The following is a 20,986-nucleotide window of genomic DNA, read 5'->3' on the forward strand; positions in this document are numbered from 1 at the left end:
ATTTGTCTTACAGGAAATGCTAAAGGGAGTTCTTCATGTTGAAAGGAAAGGACACTAGACAGTACCTCAATGCCTGATCAAGTAAAAAAGGTATCTGGTGTAAGTGGCAACATGGGTAAATGAAAATGCCAGTGTTATTTCATTTTTCATTTGTAGAGCTGTTTTTTTTTTTATGTTTTAAAATTCAAATGCATTAAAAAAACAAGCATAAATCGTTGGTATAGTTCACATAATGCATAAAGAGATAATCTGTGACAAGAACAACACAAAAGAGAGGTATGTAGGAATAAAAGTACCGTGCATGTGTGAGTTTTTGAAGTCAAACTGGAATTAAAACAAACTAAACCATAATAAATTTATTATGCTAAATGTAATCTCCAAGGCAATCATAAAGAAAATATCTAAAAGAACTACACAAAATGGAAGGTTAAGTGATTTATAATAAGGCTCATTATTTAAAAAACTCATATGAACACAAAGGAAGGCAGTTATGGAGGAAAGGAAGGACAAAGAAAGTATAAGACTTGCAAAAAAAATTAGCAAGGAAGCAGATGTGGCTCAAGGGATTGGGGCCTCCTGGTGAAGGCAAGCTGGCTCACACTACCATTGCGGAGAACTGAGAGCAGACAGCCAGCACAAACAATTGGGGGTGAGGGATAAATAAAGTAACAAATAAATCTTAAAAACAAAAAAAACCAATTGGCAAAAGACAGAAGTAAATCTTACATTATCTGGAGTTGCCTTAAATGTAAATGGATTAAGCTCTTCAATCAAAAGGCAGAAACTGGAAGAACGGCTAATGAAGCATAACCCGACAATATGCTGTTTACATGAAACCCATTTTTGATCCACAGATACAAATAAATTAAAAATGAAAGGGTAGAAAAATACTTCATGCAAATACTAATCAAAGGAGAGCAAGACAAAAAAGACTTTAGGTCAAAAAGTGTTGTAAGAGAAAAAGGGTATTATATCATTATACATTGACGAAAGGGTCAATTCAACAAGCTATAAACATATATGCACCTTACAGCAGAGTGCCAAAATATATGAAGCAAACAATGACAGAACTGAAAGGAGAAATAAGCAATTCTACAATAGTTGGAGATTTCAGTACACCACTTTCAATACTAGATAGACTATCTTAAAACAAGATCAATAAGGAAACAGAGGACCTGAACAACATGATAAACCAACTAAATCTAACCAACATATATAGGACATTTCACTTAACAGCAGCAAAATACATATCCTTTTCAAGTACACACAGATCATTCTCCAGGACAGATCTTATGTTAGGGCACAAGAGAAGATTAAATAAATTTTAAAATACTGAAATCATAAAAAGTAAACTCTCACAAGGAATAAAGCTAGAAATCATTAACAGAAGAAAACTGGAAAATTTACAAATATGTGGAAATTGAAAAGCATATGCCTAGATGACCAATAGGTTAAAGAAGAAATTACAAGGGAAATTAGAAATTTAACTTAAGAGACAAATGAAAACAAAGAAACAACATACCAAAAGTTTATGTGATGAAGTGAAGGCAGTGTTCAGAAGAAAAATTATAGCTATGAATATCTACATTGAAAAAGAAGAAAAATATAAAATTTATAAGCTAGGGAAACAGATGTGGCTTGAACCCACATACAAGGTCTGGGATTCAATCCCCGGCCCTGGGACCTCAAAAATAATAATAACAACAAAAACCACCACCACCACCTAATTTCACACAATGAGGAAACAGGAAAACAAGCAAAAAGTAAACCAAATGTAGCAGGAGAACGGAATTACTTAAGACTAAAGGAGAGATAAATGACAACAGAAAAACTGAGCAAATAAACAAAAGGCTGGTTCTTTGAAAAAAAAAATCATTAAATCTGATAAACGTTTAGCTAGAATGAAATGTAAAAAGAGAGAAAAGATGTAAATAACCAAAATCAGAAAGAAAAATATCACTACTGACCTTACAGGAATAAAAGGGACTATAAAAGAATATTATGAACAATTATACATCAACGAACTAGATAAAATAGAAGAATTGGAAAATTCCTAGAAATACACAGTATGCATGATAGTTCTTTAAAATTTTGAAAAAATAAAATTTTAAAAAAGGAAGAGATAAAGAAGAGAGGGAAGAAAGAGAGGGGAGGGGAGGGGATGGAAGGGGAGGGGGGAGAAAAGGAAAAGGACAGAACATATGTTGGAAAGAATGCAGAGAAAATGGAACTCTTGTGCACTGTTGGTAGGAATGTAAAATGCAGTTGTTGTGGAAAGCAGTATGGTGGGGGTTCCTCAAAAAGTTAAAGAATTACTATTTGAACTGGCAAACCCACTGCAGCAGTTTGATATGGCTCATGAATTCCAAAAATAGATATTGGATTATGTTTGTAAAGTGGTCTGTACTTGGGTGTGATTAAATTATGATTAGGGCTTTGACTGGGCCACTTCAATAGGGTGTTGAGTCCCCACCCACCAAGGGATGGGGATTAAAAGACACGGCAAAGGACAGAATTGGAGTTTTGCTGTTGGGGTTTTGAGCTGGAGCCCAGGAAGTTAACACACAGGAGATGAACACAGAGGAACAGAAACAGCTCTTTACACATGGCAGAAGCCGAGGGGAAAGAGACAGAGCCGTTTGCCTGATAGTCTACAGCTGGCCTTGTAGAATGAGCACAGCAGCTGAGCCCAGAAGCACAGCCCCAGGAAGACAGGAATCCTCAGTCCAGAGAGAAGCAAGATCCAGAAAGAGAGGAACCCAGAAAGCCTGAACCACAGCAGACGTCAGCAGCCATCTTGCTCCAACAAATGGCAAAAGACTTTGGTGATGGGAGTAACTTATGCTTTATGGTCTGGTAACTGTAAGCTTCTACCCCAAATAAATACTCCTTATAAAAAAACAAGCAATTTCTGATATTTTGCATCAGCACCCCTTTGGCTGACCAATATACCCAATTCTAAGTGTATAACCCAAAGAAAGTGAAAACAGGACTGCAAGGCCACAAACAGGTATTTGTACACCAATATTTATAGCAACAAGAGTCACAATAGCCAAAAGCTGGAAACAACCTGTATCCATCATAAGTCAATGGATAAACAAACATACAAACAATGGAATAGTACTCTTGTCTATTAAAAAAATGCAGTTATGAAATACGCTGCACCATGGAAGAACCTTGAAAAGATTATGCTCAGTGAAGAATGCAAACCACATAAAGATAAAAACTGTTTGATGACTAGAAACAGCAAATCCGCAAAGACAGAGAGCAGATTAGAACTTACCTAGGAGAGGAAGATGGGAGTGAAAGGGAATTATTTGTGAAAATAAAATATAAACATATACACACACATATATATACACATAGCTGGGATCTGGGGAAAGAAAAGATTTAATGTGTTCTGTGAGGTACTGATTTTTAAAAAGTCAAACTATGTAGTTGACTTCTTGAAACCTCATTCTAGAATCTCCAATATAATAATTTGTATACACAAAAGTGAAGACATTATCCATATATTTTCCTATGCATGTAAGTCCAAATGACATACAGCATTTTAAAATTTATAAAAAGCAATTCAAGAAAAATAATCAACTGTAAAAAAGAAAATCCTAAAATTATCCAGTTCACCCGATCATTCATAGATGAGAAAACTGAAGCCCAACAAGGACAAAAATTGATGTTCTAGGTCATATTGATAGACTCCACATTTCCAGAGTCTTGGCTGAGTTTCACTCTAATACATCATAAAAGAAAAGGTACAAAAAGTGATGGAGTCTCTGAAATAAAATTCCTTCTTTTTGACTTCTCTGTAAAACTGAAGCAACCACAACAAAATCCTGTATTGTTCAAATAAACCAGGGAACTGGGGAGTACCACCTAAGGCTGTAGAAAAGCCACTCATCTAAGCCATTGCAGTAAAAAGAAAGGAATAGTGCTCAAATACCTGGTCTAGGATCTATTACTCTATTTTACATTTAAATGTGAGAGAATACAGGAGGCAAGCAGGAAATAGTCATAATCAGCTGACTGGGAACAACAAAATATAAAAGAACTAAGTTTTAAGTCAAAAGGAGTCTACCATTATTTTAGCTAGAAGGAATGTTTCTGATTGGCTAAGGGAACAAAAGCAACACAGATATGCTTCAAGAAAAGCATAAAGCAGCAGAATACATTGCCCTGATTCCACCAAAGATTAAATGCCTCAGGTACAGATAAAAAATATTCCATTTCCTAGATTAATTCCAATAGATGGTTAGTGTTGACCCAGTGCAACAGCTGATGGCACTGGAGAGACAGTACAGAGGAAAGGGCTTTGCTTCCTGGTTCGGGGGGGTACTGGAAAGGCAGGCATTCAGAAGGCTTCTCCACCACCAGGTTCCTGCAGAGCTTGGGCAGCAGATTCCCCCTTGGCTCCCTCCCTTGGGATTTTTAGACTGTCTCTGCTGAAATACCTCTTCATGAATGTCTTTCTCTGGCACCTGGGCAGATTTCCAGCAAGTTCCAGAGGGCAGATTTTTGAAAGTTCCATCAGGAGGCACCACAGCAACTTCTCTGTTACCCAGTGAGCCCCAGTTACACTTTCCCTAACCAAGTCTGGATCTCAGCCTGAGTGGACTTTCTCCTTGGGCACCTACTCTCAGCCCTTAAAGTGGTAACTGTTCCTAATATCTGCTATATCTGTATTTTTTAAAGAGTTTTCTTTACTTCTTACTAACCAATTCCTTGTAATAGTTAATACTTCACATTAAACATTCTCTGTTTAAATTACAGTATGTTTTTTCTCTCCTAACTGGACACAGACTTGACAAAATCCTGAAAGGCCAGAAAGACTCCACTTTGGGAAATCAGGGAATGAAGGACAAGCAACTGTATAATAAAAATCAACTGAGAATAGATACTGTTCTGCCAGCAAATCATCTCCAGTCCCTTGGATATGAATCACTTTTGCTATATCCTATAAGCATGCCAATTTTAACTTCTAAGTATTGGAGTGTGTATTATCTTAGTTACTCTATCTTAAATTTTAAACACTTATCACAAGCTTTTCTGTGCCTAGGAGGCTGTCCATCCTTACCACAGAAAAGGCCAACAGTGACTAAGAGGACTGGGGACAGCATCTATCAATTTTGCCATGTTCCATTCCTGTCCAGGAAAGCCTATCATATATTCAATCAAGCATGCTTTCTTTACACAGGAGGACATCTTAATGGGAGCAAGTCTGAACAGGAGCTTGCTAACTATAGGACATGGTCTTTCTGGTACTCCTTGTTTCTGCCCTATGGAGATCTATAAACCTGGAAAAGGACAAAATAAAACCACTGGAAAAACTCCTTAAATTTCATTTGGGTATAGTAAGCAGGCTAAAAATAGAGGTCCAAAAAAGGAGCAAAGGGATAGAGAAAAAGCAAAGACAAATTCTTGAAACAAATGCCAAAGATAAGCATTAGTAAAGGTTACTTTTTCTTGCTAATGACATTTCAAATTGTAGAGGAAAAGACCATCAAAAAAAACATTCAAAAGAAAAAAGCAGTCTGTGTCACAGGAACACAGGGAAAATAACAAATATGTAGAAAAGCACAAATGAAGTCAATAAATTTGTTGTATCACCCATTTAGCACAAAACAATTTTGCAGTATGACAATAATAAATGATTCTAAATAAGCCATATATTTTACTACTATACTAAAAATGAAATACAATGAAAAGTGGTAATTGTCAGACGACAGCCTTATATGCTAGAGGGGCATTTGTTTTATCTTAGAATGTATTGAGTCTTGGTATGTTTTGGGGAGGAGCAAAACTACTTTTAAAGGTAACAATTTTCAGTAATTTGTTTTATTCAACAACCTTACCGTACTTCTTTAAATTTTTTGCAGCTGGAAAGCCTATAATGGAAATGCATTTGTGTACTTACACTGAATGTAGAGGGATATTCTGTCTTTCCCAGTGAGAACAAAGGATATATAAAATTTCTTCAAGAACAATAAATGCTCTTTCACCCAAACTAGAAAGATTCCTTGTACCAAATTCACAAAGACTGCAGCTTATGGCCTCCAAAAAGCTACTTAAATAAGCTGTTGATTCTGTACTTTCCTTCCCCACGTCCCCACCAGCACATTGCCTCATGGAATTTATAGCAGGTATGTTTTTCTTTTCTTGCCCTGCTTATTCAAAATTATCATCCTCTTTACCATCAATTTTCCAGTTATCAAAAAGATTTTAGAGTAATTTCAAAAGTTCTGGTGGGGGGAGGTCCACTATTATTTCAAATTTAATGTTTGAAACCAAAATCTTCTACACTGCCCCTCACTTTTCAAACCATATACCCTCTTCAATGACTACCATTTCCAGTAATGAAAACCCCATTCTATCACTATCCTTATTGTTACTAGATGCCTCTACATTCAAAATGGTCTTCATACCTGTAGTTTTCTCCAACTTCAACAGCATCCTGTATACCATTTTGATTCACCTGCTTAAAATACTAATTTTATCATTAAAGAAAGGAAGAAGCTCGAAAAATTCAGAGGTGCCTCCAAGATGCTGCAAAAATGAGAGGAATCCCACCTGGCAGGGCTCAAATCTACTCCTTTCAAACACAGTAGAACTAGTTTTATCAGTTTTGTAAATGCTAATACTGGGGAGGGAAGGGTGATAACTGTTTAGAAAACATTTCCCCAAGGAATCGAATGGCTACAATATACCTACTGTATTAGTTTTCCATTACTGCTGTAACAAATTACCAAAACCTTAATGGCTTAAAACAACACAAATGTATTAGTTATGGAGGTCAGAGGTATGACACAGGTCTCACAGTGCTGAGACCAAGGTGTCAAAGGCTCCATTCCTTTCTAGAGGATCTAGGAAATAATCTGTTTCCTTGCCTTTTCCTAGCTTCTAGTGTCCACCATTTTCTCTTCAAGGCCCCTTCCTCCATTTTCAAAGCCCACGTTGTCAAGCCAAGTCCTTCTCACGCTGCTAGTTCTCTCTTTTATCTCCCTATTTCACATTTTAGGACCTTTGTGATTGTACTGGGCTCACAAGGATTATCTTCATATCTTAAAAATCAGTTGACTAATAACCTTTAATTCCATCTGAAACTTTAATTCCCCTTTGCTAAGTGAGGTAATATATTCACAGGTTCCAGGGATTAGAAGATGGGAGATCTTTTGGGGAGGCCATTATTTGCTTCTCACACTAACTTTATTCCATAAGGATTCAAACCAGTCCAGCCTAAATATGTGTACCTGCAAACCAAATCCTCTCTCCATCACCCTATTTCTCACCCAGGATACAAGAGAGGAAATAAGGATCAGTGGCAAGAGATAAGCTTTTACTATTCCTTGACAAAACTTGGAATTTATATTCTCTTACAGATGTTAAAAACAATGGTCACATTCTTAAGACAGCCCAAAGTCATCCAACTAAAACAGTAACTGAACCATACAGGTCAAGTATACAAAATCTTTATGAAGACCTTGAAACTCAAGTTTAAGTACCAACTAGACACAGTGCAACAAACCCAACCATCAACTTTTGCTTTGGTTATTAAAGCCATGCAATCATTTTCTTCTTGTAAAATGAAATGTATGTTCATTCCTAACCCTTGAGCAGTTTCATGAAAAGTTTTCAGCATTTCTATGATCTTACAACAATGAGAGAAATTTTGCTTATATAAAAACTTTAAACTTTAATAGAATGCTAGGGCCTTGTCCTGTCTAATTCCTGGCGTTACATTCTGGACAGCAGATAGTTATCATGCAGATTCATTCTGAAAACTTACAAAATCAGGTTCTGTATGAGTCAGATCACCAAATGATGGTGTTGTTTTCTTGATACCTCTTGGGATATATGCACCTCATTCATAATTGTCCAAATTTTAATGTTATATGATTCCAGGTTGGCCTCAAGAAGGAGCACCCATTTAAAAATAGATTCTCCAGAGGTTAAATGTTTTTTGTGTGAATGGAAAGACACACTAGCCAAAATAATATTAGGCATTTAGGAGCAGGACTTGATTGTAGTAATGCTTTCACACAACAGAAGGCACTAAAGGATATGAAAGGAAGCAAGGTTATAGTGAACCTAGAAATAAAAAGCCTTTATAAATAAGCTTCAGGGTAACAATGAAAAGAATGCCCAGCATCAAAAATATTTATGAAGCTCTGAACTCATGGCCCTTAACTTACTGCAGTAAAACTGAACAAAGTCAGTTTTAAGAATCAAATGAAATAATATATATTTAAGCTTACCAAAATGATTTTTATCTTGTACCATTGACAATAAAAACAATTAATGTTACAGATAAATGAAAGATAACTCTTTAAGTTCCAAAGAATAAAAATAAATTAATGTGAGTTCTGGGAAGATGGTGTTGGACTAGACAGGCAGGGCTCAACTCTTTCACAGAAACAATGGACCAAGGCGGGTGGGGGACATATAGGGACCTCATATTTTTTTAATGTAATATTAAGAAAAATAAAGACAAAAAAAAGTAAGAAAAAAAAATATCCAAACAAACTGCTTTGGGCGTCAGCAGCAAGGACAGTGCTACACAACTCCCAGGAGGGCGAGAGACAAAGAACTCAAATCAACAAACGGTTGAGTTACTAAACCCCCTAAACCCCGAGGCAGCCAGGAAGGGCCCCATCCCCACCCTCACAACATTAAGCCTGGATAAAGCCCCCGGCTCACTGCAGCCAACTGAGAGGACAACAGACATTTTCATCCCTGTCAGCTGTTACAAGGGAAGAGAGAGAATGCATTAGAGGACCAAGAGTGGTTTCTCTTCCATGAATTCAGACAGCACAGCCTGCTTTGAATCTTGGCTCTGGCCAGACCAGAAACAGAAAAGCAGAGGTTGAAAGAAACACCTCCCTGGAAAGGTTCACTGATGAACACCATCTGCTGGCAGTCCAAGAAACTGCAGGGAGAAAACTACATTTAGGTTTCTCTTTAACACGAGCTCCTGAGAGAAAATCTGCATCCCTTTAATGAATCCCTGGCCTGAATTTGATAACTTAAGTTGGTAATTTTAAAGATTCAGAATAAATTGAACCAAAAATCAAACAAGAGCTATTAAAAAAAAATAAAAAATAAAAAAACTACTAGGCAAGAAAGAAACTGACCATCAGAGTAAATTCAAGACATCAGCAAAAAATTACAAGCCATATTAGGAAATGGGAAGGGATGACCCAAAGAAACAAACCAAATACCCTGACAAGATATAGGACTTAAGACAATTAATCAGTGATAATCATACAAATCTCCTAAATCAACTCAAAAGAATTGAAAGAAAATATGACTAAAGAGATAAAGAATATTAAGACAGCACTGGGTGAGCATAAAGAACAATTTGAAAGCCTGCAAAGAAAAGTAACATAGCTTATAGGAATGAAAAGACACAAAGGATAAAAAATATATCAGAGGCATATAAGAGCAGATTTGAATTGCCTGACAGAATTAGGGATATTAAGGACAGAACAGGAAATCAACAGGTATCAGAGAAAATATAGAGAAATGGGAAAACTTGTTCTTTGTCGGTGTGACTGTAAAATGGTGCAGTCACTGTGTAAACAGTTTGGCAAATCCTCAGAAAGTTAGGTACAGAATTACCAAATGACCTGGGCAATCCCATTTCTAGATATGAAACCAAAAGAATTAAAAGTTGGGTCTTGTGGTAGTTTGAGATTTATGAATCCCAAAAAGAGATATTATATTTGTAAACTTATCTATAACTCTGCGTGTAATACACTTTGAATGCATTAGATTCAGCTGACTTGTCTTAATTAAATTAACCATTAAGATTAGGTCTTTGATTTGCCCACATCAGTAGGGTATGACTCTGGCTGAGTCCTCACCCACTTGGTGGGTTGATATAAGTGGAAACACACTAAAGAAGACATACAGAAGATGAGAGAACTTGGTCATTTTGGGCCTGCCATGTGACAGAAAGGAGAAGGCTAAAACAGCTAAAGCCCCAGCAAGAGAGATGAACCACTCACCCAATGGTTTGCAGCTGAAGAAAACAGAGCAGCTGAGCACCTGAGAAGGCCCAGAAGGAAATGAGTTCTATGCCAGGCTACAGCTGAGGTCCAAAGAAGCTGGGGCCATGGAGCCTTAAGAGGAAGAAGGAAGGAGAGACCAGGCAGAGCTCACCCACTATCTTGCTTCAACATGTGTCAGCTGACTTTGGTGAGAAAGTACCTCTTATAGTACCCTGAGTTGGGACTCTTTAGGGCCTTGTAACTGTAAACTTTTATCCAAATAAATACCCTTTATAAAAGCCAACAGATTTCTGGTACTTTGCATCAGTACCCCTTAGGCTGACTAATACAGATCTGAAACAGGTAATTGCACACTGATATTTATAGCAGCATTATTCACAACTGCCAAGAGTTGGAAGCAACCCAAGTGTTGACCAACAGATGAATGGATAAGCATGTGGTATAAACATACAATGGAATATTATTTAGCCATAAAAAGGAATATCTGATTCATGAGACAATATGGATAAGCAATGAAGACACCATGTTGAGTGAAATAAGCCAGACAAAAGGACAAATACTGTATGCTCTCCCTGATATGGAATACTTAAAATAAGCAGATTCTCAGTTAGAAACCTAGGTGTCCATCAACCGATGAATGGATAAACAAATTGTGGTGCATACACAAAATGGAATATTATGCAGCTGTAAGAAAAAGTGAAGTTGTGAAGCATACGACAACATGGATAAAGCTGGAGGACATTATGTTGAGTGAAACAAACCAGACACAAGAGGACAAATACTGTACGATTGTGCAATTATAAACCAAATATATTGCATAAACTCATGGAATTAATAGTCACCAGAAAATAGGAGGAGGATAGAGTATGGAAAACTGAGAGTTAATCTGTGCAAAACTGGTAAAAAGATTGTTTGTAAATCTTTGCAAATGAATAGAAATGGTGAAAGCACATCATCGTGTTTTAACTAGCAGAGCTATTACATGGGTATGACAGTAGTTAAGACGGAACTTCTAAGGGCATGTATATTACTAGAAGGAACACTAAAAATACATTCCTTCATTGAAATGTGAATATGGGTAATACTGCATATACAAGACTGTTTTCACAAAATAAAAATACAAATAAACCAGAGACGGAAACAGAATAGTAGCTATGTACAGCAGGGCAGGGCAAGCATAGAGATATTGAGAAGTGATGAGTGTTTTGTCTGTGTTTTTTATTATTATTGGAATAACGAAAATGCTGTAATGATTGACTGAAATGATGAATGCACAAATATGTGATTATACCAAATAGCAATGATTGTACACTTTGGGTGGATTTATATTTTATTAATAGACTATCAATAAAATTTGTTTGTAAAAATTAATTAATTAATTAATGGAAGTCCTTCTATAGACTTAGAGGATACCCGCCACAGTTCAACCATTTCTTGGTGGTTCAGAGCCAATAAGAGGAATATTAGTGATAATAATATGTCAAGGAAGTACCAATGAAATGCAGTAATTTCTCATTTCTTTTAGTGTTACTAGATGATTCAAATTTGCTTTCTATCACATACAACTATGTTGGGTCTAATGTTATCCCACAGCCTGTCCTGACTATGGAGCAATCACTGTCCTTGCCAGGCTTTTCTTTTTTCCCTTCCTGCCTCAATGCCTACGATCTTCATGGTGATGTTGGTCCAAGTTTGGCCACAAATTAAAAGGCCACTGATGTTGTTAGATCCTATCTTCCAAACACTGCTTCATATCATAATCTCTGAAAACCAGAATAAGACTCCGAAAATAATATCACCTTAACTACTGATTATTAGTGCAATATCATTAACTGAGCACTTACTATAAAAAACTTTGGGCTGCTTAACGTACCTTAACTCATTTAATCTTAACAAAACTCCATATGACAAAATTATTTTTCAGGATGAGAAACAAGAAAAGTGATTAGGTAACTTGCTTACAATTACAGAGCTACTAGGAGGCACAACTGGAATTTGATATACCAAACCCTGTGTCCTTAACAGTGTAGATCACTGACTCTAACATCATCACTTTACAGCTGAAAAGCACATTAAGAAATATGAAGTAACTTTGAGTCTCAGTTCACGTATCTATAAAATGGAAATAATAACACAGGTTTGCCTGACTCTCTGATAAGACTTGTGAAAATTAAGCAAACTGAAAGTTATATAAAAATGTGAAAATGTTAGAACACCAAAGGTATCAGGGTCTCGTATTCCACAATTCCTAGAAGCACCAGTCACATAGAAAACAGTGTTAACTGTCCCTGGAACAGTACAGAAAAAAGTCATTAGTACTGTATTCACATGAATGGTGACTCCTGGAGGTGAGCACAACAGATATCCACACATAGGTATGATATATGTATATATGTATACATACTCATTTATTAGTGTGGACTGAGTTTGCTTTATTAAATGCTATCTAGGTACAATAAAATCAGTGATAAATCAGTGACAAAAATACTGATAACTGAAGGAGAAAAAGAAAACTTACATAGAGTCTTTTATCAAACCAATGAGATGGTTGAACTTATGTTAGTCCATGGAAACTTTTCTACCATTTCTTTAGAACCAAACCAATTTCATGAACAGTTATAGTAAACAAATATTTACATAAGTCACTACAGAAAAGACTAAATCTTTCCATTTTTAAGTAATTTCTCTGGTTCATAAAAAAAATAAAAATTCAAATATTCTATTTGCAGGAAAAAAGTCAAGTCCATTAAAATGGTTTAGAAATATTTCAAGTATTTCTTTCAGGATGGAATTTATAGTATTTGCTAAATCACTACAGACCCCTGCTAGACTTTCCTTGAAACTAAAGTTGTGATGACTACCTTCATTTGTTCCAAAATCTGCTCTTATGTTTGAGTATCAAGACCTACCAGAAAATGGAATCATACAATTAAAAAAAAAAAAGACTGACCAGGAACTAAAATATCCACTTAGTCATTAGAAGACTACAAAGATAATTAAGTTTACTTATTATGTCCACAGTATGTCTAGTAAAGTTTATGTAATAGAGCAAAAGAGAATCATACGTGTACAGCAATGGGGTAAATGCAAAATCCAAAACACATAGACTTAGGTAGCAAACGAAGTACCATCATAAAAAGAAACTGCAGGGAGCGGATATAGCTCAAGTGGTTGAGAGCCTGTTTCCCACGTACAAGATCCCGGGTTCGATCCCCAGTACCTCCTAAGAAGCAGATGAAGCTAAATGGATGAGCGCTTGCTTCCCATAAACGATGTCTTAGGTTCAACCCCCAGTACCGCCAAAAAATAAAATAAAAATTAAAAATTGCATACCTAAGAAGCTAAAAACTAATTTTTGGATACCTATCAGAAAAAAATAACCTTCAAATCTCTTATTTTGAATAAAATGACTGGAAAATGACAAAGAAAAAATAATATATCACTATTTAGTAAATCATGTACTACTACTAAAAAAGTTAAGTACATCTTGGGAAGAAAATGACTTGTTATACATAACCTGATAGATCACCTACAGAAACTAAGTAGCTATTTCAGTTTATATAATACTTTATATTTATAGCATCCTTGGGCTGAAGTAATCAAAGAACATTAAATATTTACCTTGTATTTCATCATCTTGTTTACTTGTTACTCAATAAGATTCTGACTTTACTATTCTTACAATTTACTTGCTATGTAATAGGCTTCTCCTAACATTCTTAACATAGACAAACATTATTTTTGTTCATGTGTAAGAGTGTGAAGGGATCACACCAAACTTAAAAACCATTACACAAATAACCTTCACGGATAGGGGAGTTTGCTGAGGAAGAGGACTTTACCTTTATTTCAGTAGTTTAAATCTTGTTTTTAACATGGAATACTTTTACAATTTAAAAAATTTACAATCACATAAAATATACTGCATTGTAGGTCATGACGTTTCCCTCAATATGATACACAGGGATTTTAGTTTATCCCTTGAACAGTTCTCTATGTTAAATTCACAAGAGTCCACAGTCTCCAAGACAGTTTCTATCATTTCTAAGCACGTAATTTCTAAACACTGGCAATGCTGCCCCTTGCTCAAAGCCGATAAATGGTCTTAGAAACAGCTTCCCATCATCACCGCAATCCCCACTCTTCTATATGATCCCTTTGTAATGTAGCTTCTATCCCTCCCCTTCCACATATCTTTATTTCAATAATTAAGACATTATCATAAAAGCTATTACTAGAATAAAAGGAAAAACATGCTCCTAGTTTTGTGATCTAGGAGTCCAAAAATATTTCCCCATAGAAACAAACAGAAATAAACTAATACAAGTATGGAAGGCAATTTTTCTTTTAGCAATCAATTATTTGAGATTTTTCAGTTTTCTCATTTCCAATTCGGTTGTCAATAATGAATTCCGACAAGAGTCTCTGCATGATTCCACCATTCTTCCATTCACATATCTATTAATCATCAGGTCTGAAAAGGAACCCATTTCACCCCCCCAACAAGAAACAACCCTTTCAGCTTTCAAACTTTATTTTCCCCTACCAGGGAAGAACTTCTCCTTTCTACGTCTCTCCCTTCAAAGAGTTTCCTCAAAGCTTATGAGTAAAAAACTAGAAGCAATATATATGTCAATCAGTAGAGAATACGGTTAAATAAAGTACAGTATATACATAACAAGCCATAGTTGTTGCTACATATAAGCATCTACTGGAGGCTGCATAAAAATTTTTTAAAAGAATGAAAAAGCTTTTCATCTACTGATATGGAATGGTATTAAAGATATTTTGAAGTGAAAAATACTTGTGAAAAACTTTCTGCAAAGTACCTCTTTAAATAAAAGGAAAATTCATATTTACTTGTATACACAAAAAATATTAACTTCTTTATATTAACTTCAGAGTATATCACTCTGAAGATAAGAGTTCCTACCTTCCAGTAGGATAACTGGGAAGCTGAGAAGGGAGTCATTTTCACTTTATATATGTTTTGTATCACTTAAAATTTGAACTAAGTGGATATATTACCTATTTTTAAAATCAATGAATTGTTTTATACTTGCTTAATACTTAGATCTTCAAACAAGTATTTGTGATTAATACTTTATAAAGTTGAGGGTAGACAGAATGAAAAACTGGTTAATTTGAGAATGTTTCACTATCTTATAATCATGAACAAAGCATTTTAAAAAGAAATCCCAAATGTTTCACCACCACTAAGATATACTAAATTCTCAATTAGCAGCAAGGACTATTTACATATAATAATTCCTCCAGACTTGCAAAGTCTCAATTTCCTCACCTTTTTGAAATGCTACATTCAAGATTATACAGAAGTAAAACGGAATAAGAGCATCTATCAACAAAAAACTATTATGAGGGGATTGGGTATAGCTCAGTGGTTGAGCGCCTGTTTCCCAAATTCAATTCCCGGTTCCTCCTAAAAAAAAAAAAAAGGAGCAGTAAGTGGCTTTTTGTTGTTGTTGTTGTTGTTGTTGTTTCTGTATGAGGCAAGTAAAACAATATGGTCATAGCTTCATTTAGGACAATTTCATAGTCCTAAATTTGATATGCATTATGTATGGTAAGACCTAAAAACTAGAGATGCAACTTGTTAATAATAGAGGCAGAGTTAAAAATATACGATTTGGATGGTGCTTCAGAGGCAATCACCAGACATTGTAAATCCTCACAGGGCCCACTGGATGGAATGGAGGAGAGTATGGGCCATGATGTGGACCATTGACTATGAGGTGCAGAGGTGACCAAAGATGTACTTACCAAATCCAATGGATGTGTCATGATGATGGGAAAGAGTGTTGCTGGGGGGGGAGGGGAGAGGTGGGGTGGGGGGGGGTGGGGTTGAATGGGACCTCACATATATATTTTTAATGTAATATTATTACAAAATCAATAAAAAAAAAAAAAGTAAAAAAAAAATATATACGATTGCTGGAAGAATAGAAATGAAGCAGGAGAATCAGAAAGCACAATGCAAATAAAATGACAAAAAAATTATTTCTGAAAAGAAGAGAGTGAAGAATCAAAAGTGACCTTTTTATTTTGAGCCTAGATGACTAAAAGAATGTTATGGTCATTAATATAAACAAGGAAACAAGGGAAGAAAAATTAAATTTGCAATGGAAAAGAAGTTTATTTCTGAATATATTATTCAACATAACAAAATGACAGCCAAGTAAAGACTTTATCAAGGAGAATATGAAAGGTAAGTCTAAAGCATAAGAAAGAAAACAAAGTTGGTGGCACACAACTGGGAACCTCAGCAAAGAGGGAGAATAAAGCTCTAAAAAGGGAGATGATAACTAATCCTAAATTAATACCCATACTTAGGAGGGAAGATGAGAAAAATGAACAAACTCAGTGGAAAGAAAGAATTGGAGATCTTTAACTGTGAAAGAGACAGATTTTAAGGTACTTGATACACCACAGTTCTTCAGATGCTCATTGCAATTCTAGATTATAAACTGAAGTGACTTGCAAAAATGTGATTATAAAAGTTTTAAAAGAGACTGCAAGTTATGGAAGAGTATTAATTATTCTAACTCAACCCCCAGCAGGACACAGCTAACAGGTAATAATTATAATTAGATATTTTTTTAGTATCTCCAAAGCTCAAAAAGTATAATTCTTAAGTTCTCATCTTCCTTGACATTCATCTATACATATAACTCTACTGATCACCCACTCTTTCAGGAAACCCTCTCCCTTTGTCTACTATGACAGCTATTCTCAGATGTTCTCCCCTCTATTTTATCTTCTTTTGTCTTTACTAGATGCTCCCACTTCTCTCACTCCTAAAAAGGTAAAAGGGAGATCCTTGCTTATCTGTAATTCTCTCCTTCTCCATTCCCTAGTTAAGAAAATTCATGTATTCCCTTTAAATTACCACTTACATACAATATTTATAAAACTGGGAATAGATCAGAGATCTATTAGATCTAAGAGATCCATAACCCTGAAGGCAGAGACTGAGTTTTTTGAACATGGCAGCAGTGACATGGCTCCTCGCTGAATACATTGTCTAATGCTCCCTCCCTTGTTTTAAAGATGAAGAAACTGACACCCTATTAGTTTGACTGCTCAAGGTTACACAAAGGCTAGTGGCATGTTCTTTCCACCACACCTCATTTGCCCTATGGTCAACAACTGTCCAATGACCAATACAAAGTGAGTATATCCAAACTAACATAGTTTGGATCTCATTTTCTCCATAAAAATCTTCATAAAGTGCTCATTCAGCAAATACATGTTAATGCCTATGTCCTGCCAAAAAGTGTCCTACTTGATGAAAAGATGAACAGAGTGTCCTCAGTCCTCAGTGGCTAAGTCTTAGTAGGAAGAAAAAAAAAAAGTGAGAAGTTGCAATACAACAGTATAATAACTGTAGAAGGTACAAAGGAGCCAGAAAAGGCTTCACAAACATAATATGACTTGAGCTGAGTCCTAAGAATGAGTTTTCCAATACAGGCAAAGGAAACACAACTACCAGGGGAAAGGCCCTTTATGCAAATCCACAAAAGTTATTTTACACAAATGAGTTTTTTTAAATCCCAACTAGATTTTAACTCAGGATATTTTTTTTTTTTTGGTATCATTCAAAGGATTTAAATAGTTTATTTCTTTATAGCTACTTGTGAACATGTCCCCCAAAAGTATCTTCCAGTTAAATTGGAAAATAAACTTTCTATTTCTTCCTATTAGCAATAAGATCTCTTATTTTTAAGAAGGTATGCACACACACATAGCATTTGCTTCCCCTACTCATCTACCTCCCTTTTCCAATAGCAAAGCTCAGTAATTCGTAACTCTCAGTAATTTGTAACACTCTAGAGAGATCTTTCTGGTGCTAAGTATTTTTATATCCCACAACAATAAAACCTATTATCATGCAGTATAAGTTGTCCAAAAGGAAATCAATGACTAAGATATACCACTTGGATATAAATTCAGTTACCATACTTAAAAATTGCCAAGAATAAAAGCTCAAATATTTTCCTGTATGTCATTTTATTCTCAAATGCAAAGTACTGATCATACTTTATTAACTTCAGTATTTGCCATGTTTCAGTTGTCACATCTGCTGGAAAACTAAAACAGATTAATATTCCATAATATTATGACACATACCATATTAAGTTGTCATGGTACATTTTTAAGGGGCTATAAAATACCAAAATTGAAATAAGCACATTTTAATCTTTTCAGACTTTTAAAGGCCCCCTTTGTATTCTTTTTAGCATATTAATTTACAAAGTATTCAACTGGGTTCATAAAAAAAAGTTTCAGGAAATGAGGTTATCCATCCAAGTTTATAAGGAATAAGCACCTGAGAAATTACAATTCATTACAATATCCAAATTTACCATGGCATCAAGCAGAGTGATTAACTCGATCTCTCATCTTCCTGATTAACAGCATCAAGTCAAGTTTAATATTTTAATAAACAACCAGATACCTCATCTAAAATGATACCATTATAATTTCACACTATTTATCCTTCAGATTATTTTTCAAACCATGACTATATTCATGTCTCTATTTTCAAAAAACCTTTCAAAGAGGAGGAGGAAATTCTAAGATCAACTTTATCAAGCAGTATTTATTAATGAAAGGTAGCATGGCAGAGTAAGAAAAGGTTCTTGATTTAAGCATCCTTCAGAATACTGCAAGGACAACCACTAAAAAGCCAATGGATCTTGAGCGATTCAGTTACCTCTCAGAGCCTCTGTTTATTAATCTACAGTAGAGGGTTTTATGTCACTGTAAGAATTTTACATAAGAAAGAGCATATTATTATCAACAAGGGTAACTGAAATGCCAAGGTTATTTTTGGTTCCTTTTAAACACAATTCCCCAAATAATAAAATGCCACACAACTTAGCCTAAGAATTCAGGCTATAAGTGTTTAGAAACCAGATTGTTTTTTATGGTTATATTACACAGTTCTGTTTTCACTAGCGACTACACAGAGTTTTGAATACAGTACATTTTTTATAAATCCAAGTCGGTAATTAAATCAGCAAAGCCTCCAGTTCTTTTGCACAGAGAAAGGCACAATGTAATAGGGATTCACTAGCCTTTTTATTTTATAGTAAGCAGTCTAATATCATCCTTCCACTGCAGCTTACTCCCTGTGGCTTACATATCAAAATATTTAATCCCTGGGTGCTTTTTTGTTGTTGTCTGAAATACAAACTAGTGAGCCTCTGGCCTTACCTCTTCACAGGTCAGCCAGTACATGTTTAAGGAATTGAATTTTTTCAACTGACCCTAGGGAATTTAGATTTCCTTTGAAAAAGGCACTAAATAAATAAATAATTTTAGTAGGCTGCTTTATGAAGTCATACAAGCCTCATATAAGATACCATTAAATTCTGTGTAAACATGTTACTCAACTTGCTTAATATGAAAAGCACCCACGTCTGGCCTCCCATAGTCTCAAAGTTTTACTACGCCCTTTAATGTACTGGTTCACAGCTCTTTTTTAAAACTACTGATTATCGAAAAACTGGAGACAATTTTCAGCATAGCGTTAAATACATAGATAGCTATATAGTCTTTAAAAATAAGGTATGTAATGAAATGGAGGGAAATGCTTTAGATATTTTGACTAATAAAACGATATAGAATATATGACCACAATTTTGTTTTTAAAACAGACTCATTATATGGACAGAAGAAAAATCTGAATGGCTAACACACCGCTTTTCGAAGCCTTGTTTGGCTTCTTAATTTTTTCGTAAAGAGCCCATAGTACTTTAGAAATTTTAAAAACAATAATAACTAGGGGGAAATAATTACTGCTAAAAGCAATACGTTCTCTTACGGACCAAACTGCTTCTTATTTGTAATTTTTAAAACACAGGTAGTATTTCTCCATTTTTAGAAAGGGTCACACAAAAACACAGTAATAAAAGTTGGCTTTTATTGTTGGTCTGTTTGTTTTTTAAAGTCGAATTTGCAAAATTACTCCCTCTGGCTCAACTCACGGGTCTTCCCAATGGGAGTTTTGGAAGTACCTAAGTACCAAATCCGGCACCGCACTTAACACAAACAGTAGTAGGCGCTCAAACAAAAAGAAAGTAAAGGTTAGCGCCCTCTCTAACCTCTTAAATCCCTTCCCAGCCCCAGCCCCCAAGGTTTCCCCGAGCCCACGTAGGTCTGACTCTCTTCCTTTAACATCAAAACAACACAAAGTCCCGGGGTGGGTCTGAGAAGGTCCTACGAGACCCGCGGGCGTCTGTCGGGGCAGCATCCCGGAGTTTGCGGTCCGCAGCCCCCGCTCGGAGCCGCAGGCCGGGCCCAAGGACTTGGCGCCCCCGCTCCAGCTCTCGCCCGACCCCTTCTGCCCCCCGGCTCCTCAGCCCCCCTCGGTTGGTCCCTCCACCCGCCCCCCAAATCCTCAACTCCCCAGCAGCACCCGTCTCCCGCACTCCCTCAGCCCTCGGACCCCCACCCCCTCAGCCCCCCGCTATCCTCAGCCCCGAGCGTCGGTCTCCCAAGTTCCCCTCAGCTCCCCCGCCCCCGCCCAAGCACGCCGACGGCCCCAACCCGCACGACCCGCAGTCCGCAGGCGACCTTACCTACGGGGGTCGCCCGGCGGGGTCAGTCAGGCCCGCCGAGCGGTGCGCAGATCCAGGCGCTAGGGCTCCGCAGGGTCCGCGGTAGTCAGCTGCCAGCCTCCGCCACAACAGCCCGCCGCGCCGCCGGGGGAGGGGCGGGCCGGAACCACGGGGAATGCCCGACCGTCGCGGCCTGAGGACCGTCGGGGGCCTGGGCATGCGCAGTTCGCCGCGGGCACGAGGGCCGCCGGGCTGAGGACGCCCAAAACAGCACGGCCTGGGCACGCCCCCCTCCGGGCTCGCCCCGCCTCCGGGCCCAAACAACGCGAGGCCTGACAAAGGCCTGGGAACGGCGGCCGTGGGAGGAGATCCCGCGAGAGCAGAGCGTCAGCCTGC

The 20,986-nt window shown here is 36.7% G+C and overlaps 1 protein-coding gene across 2 annotated transcripts in view; it reads right to left on the reverse strand.

The window, feature by feature from the left end:
• Window positions 1–20,902, reverse strand: part of PCMTD1 (protein-L-isoaspartate (D-aspartate) O-methyltransferase domain containing 1) — a 76,657-nt gene extending 55,755 nt beyond the window's left edge. The window contains exon 1 of one of the 2 annotated variants that reach the window (XM_058275522.1): window positions 20,612–20,902. The gene's annotated coding sequence lies outside the window, so the exon portion shown is untranslated. The remainder of the gene's footprint in view (window positions 1–20,611) is intronic. The other variant, XM_004479838.4, reaches the window with a different exon arrangement.
• Between the last annotated feature and the right edge of the window lie 84 nt (window positions 20,903–20,986).

Source organism: Dasypus novemcinctus, chromosome 14, assembly GCF_030445035.2.
Source record: "Dasypus novemcinctus isolate mDasNov1 chromosome 14, mDasNov1.1.hap2, whole genome shotgun sequence".
In the NCBI taxonomy this organism is placed as follows: Eukaryota; Metazoa; Chordata; class Mammalia; order Cingulata; family Dasypodidae; genus Dasypus; species Dasypus novemcinctus.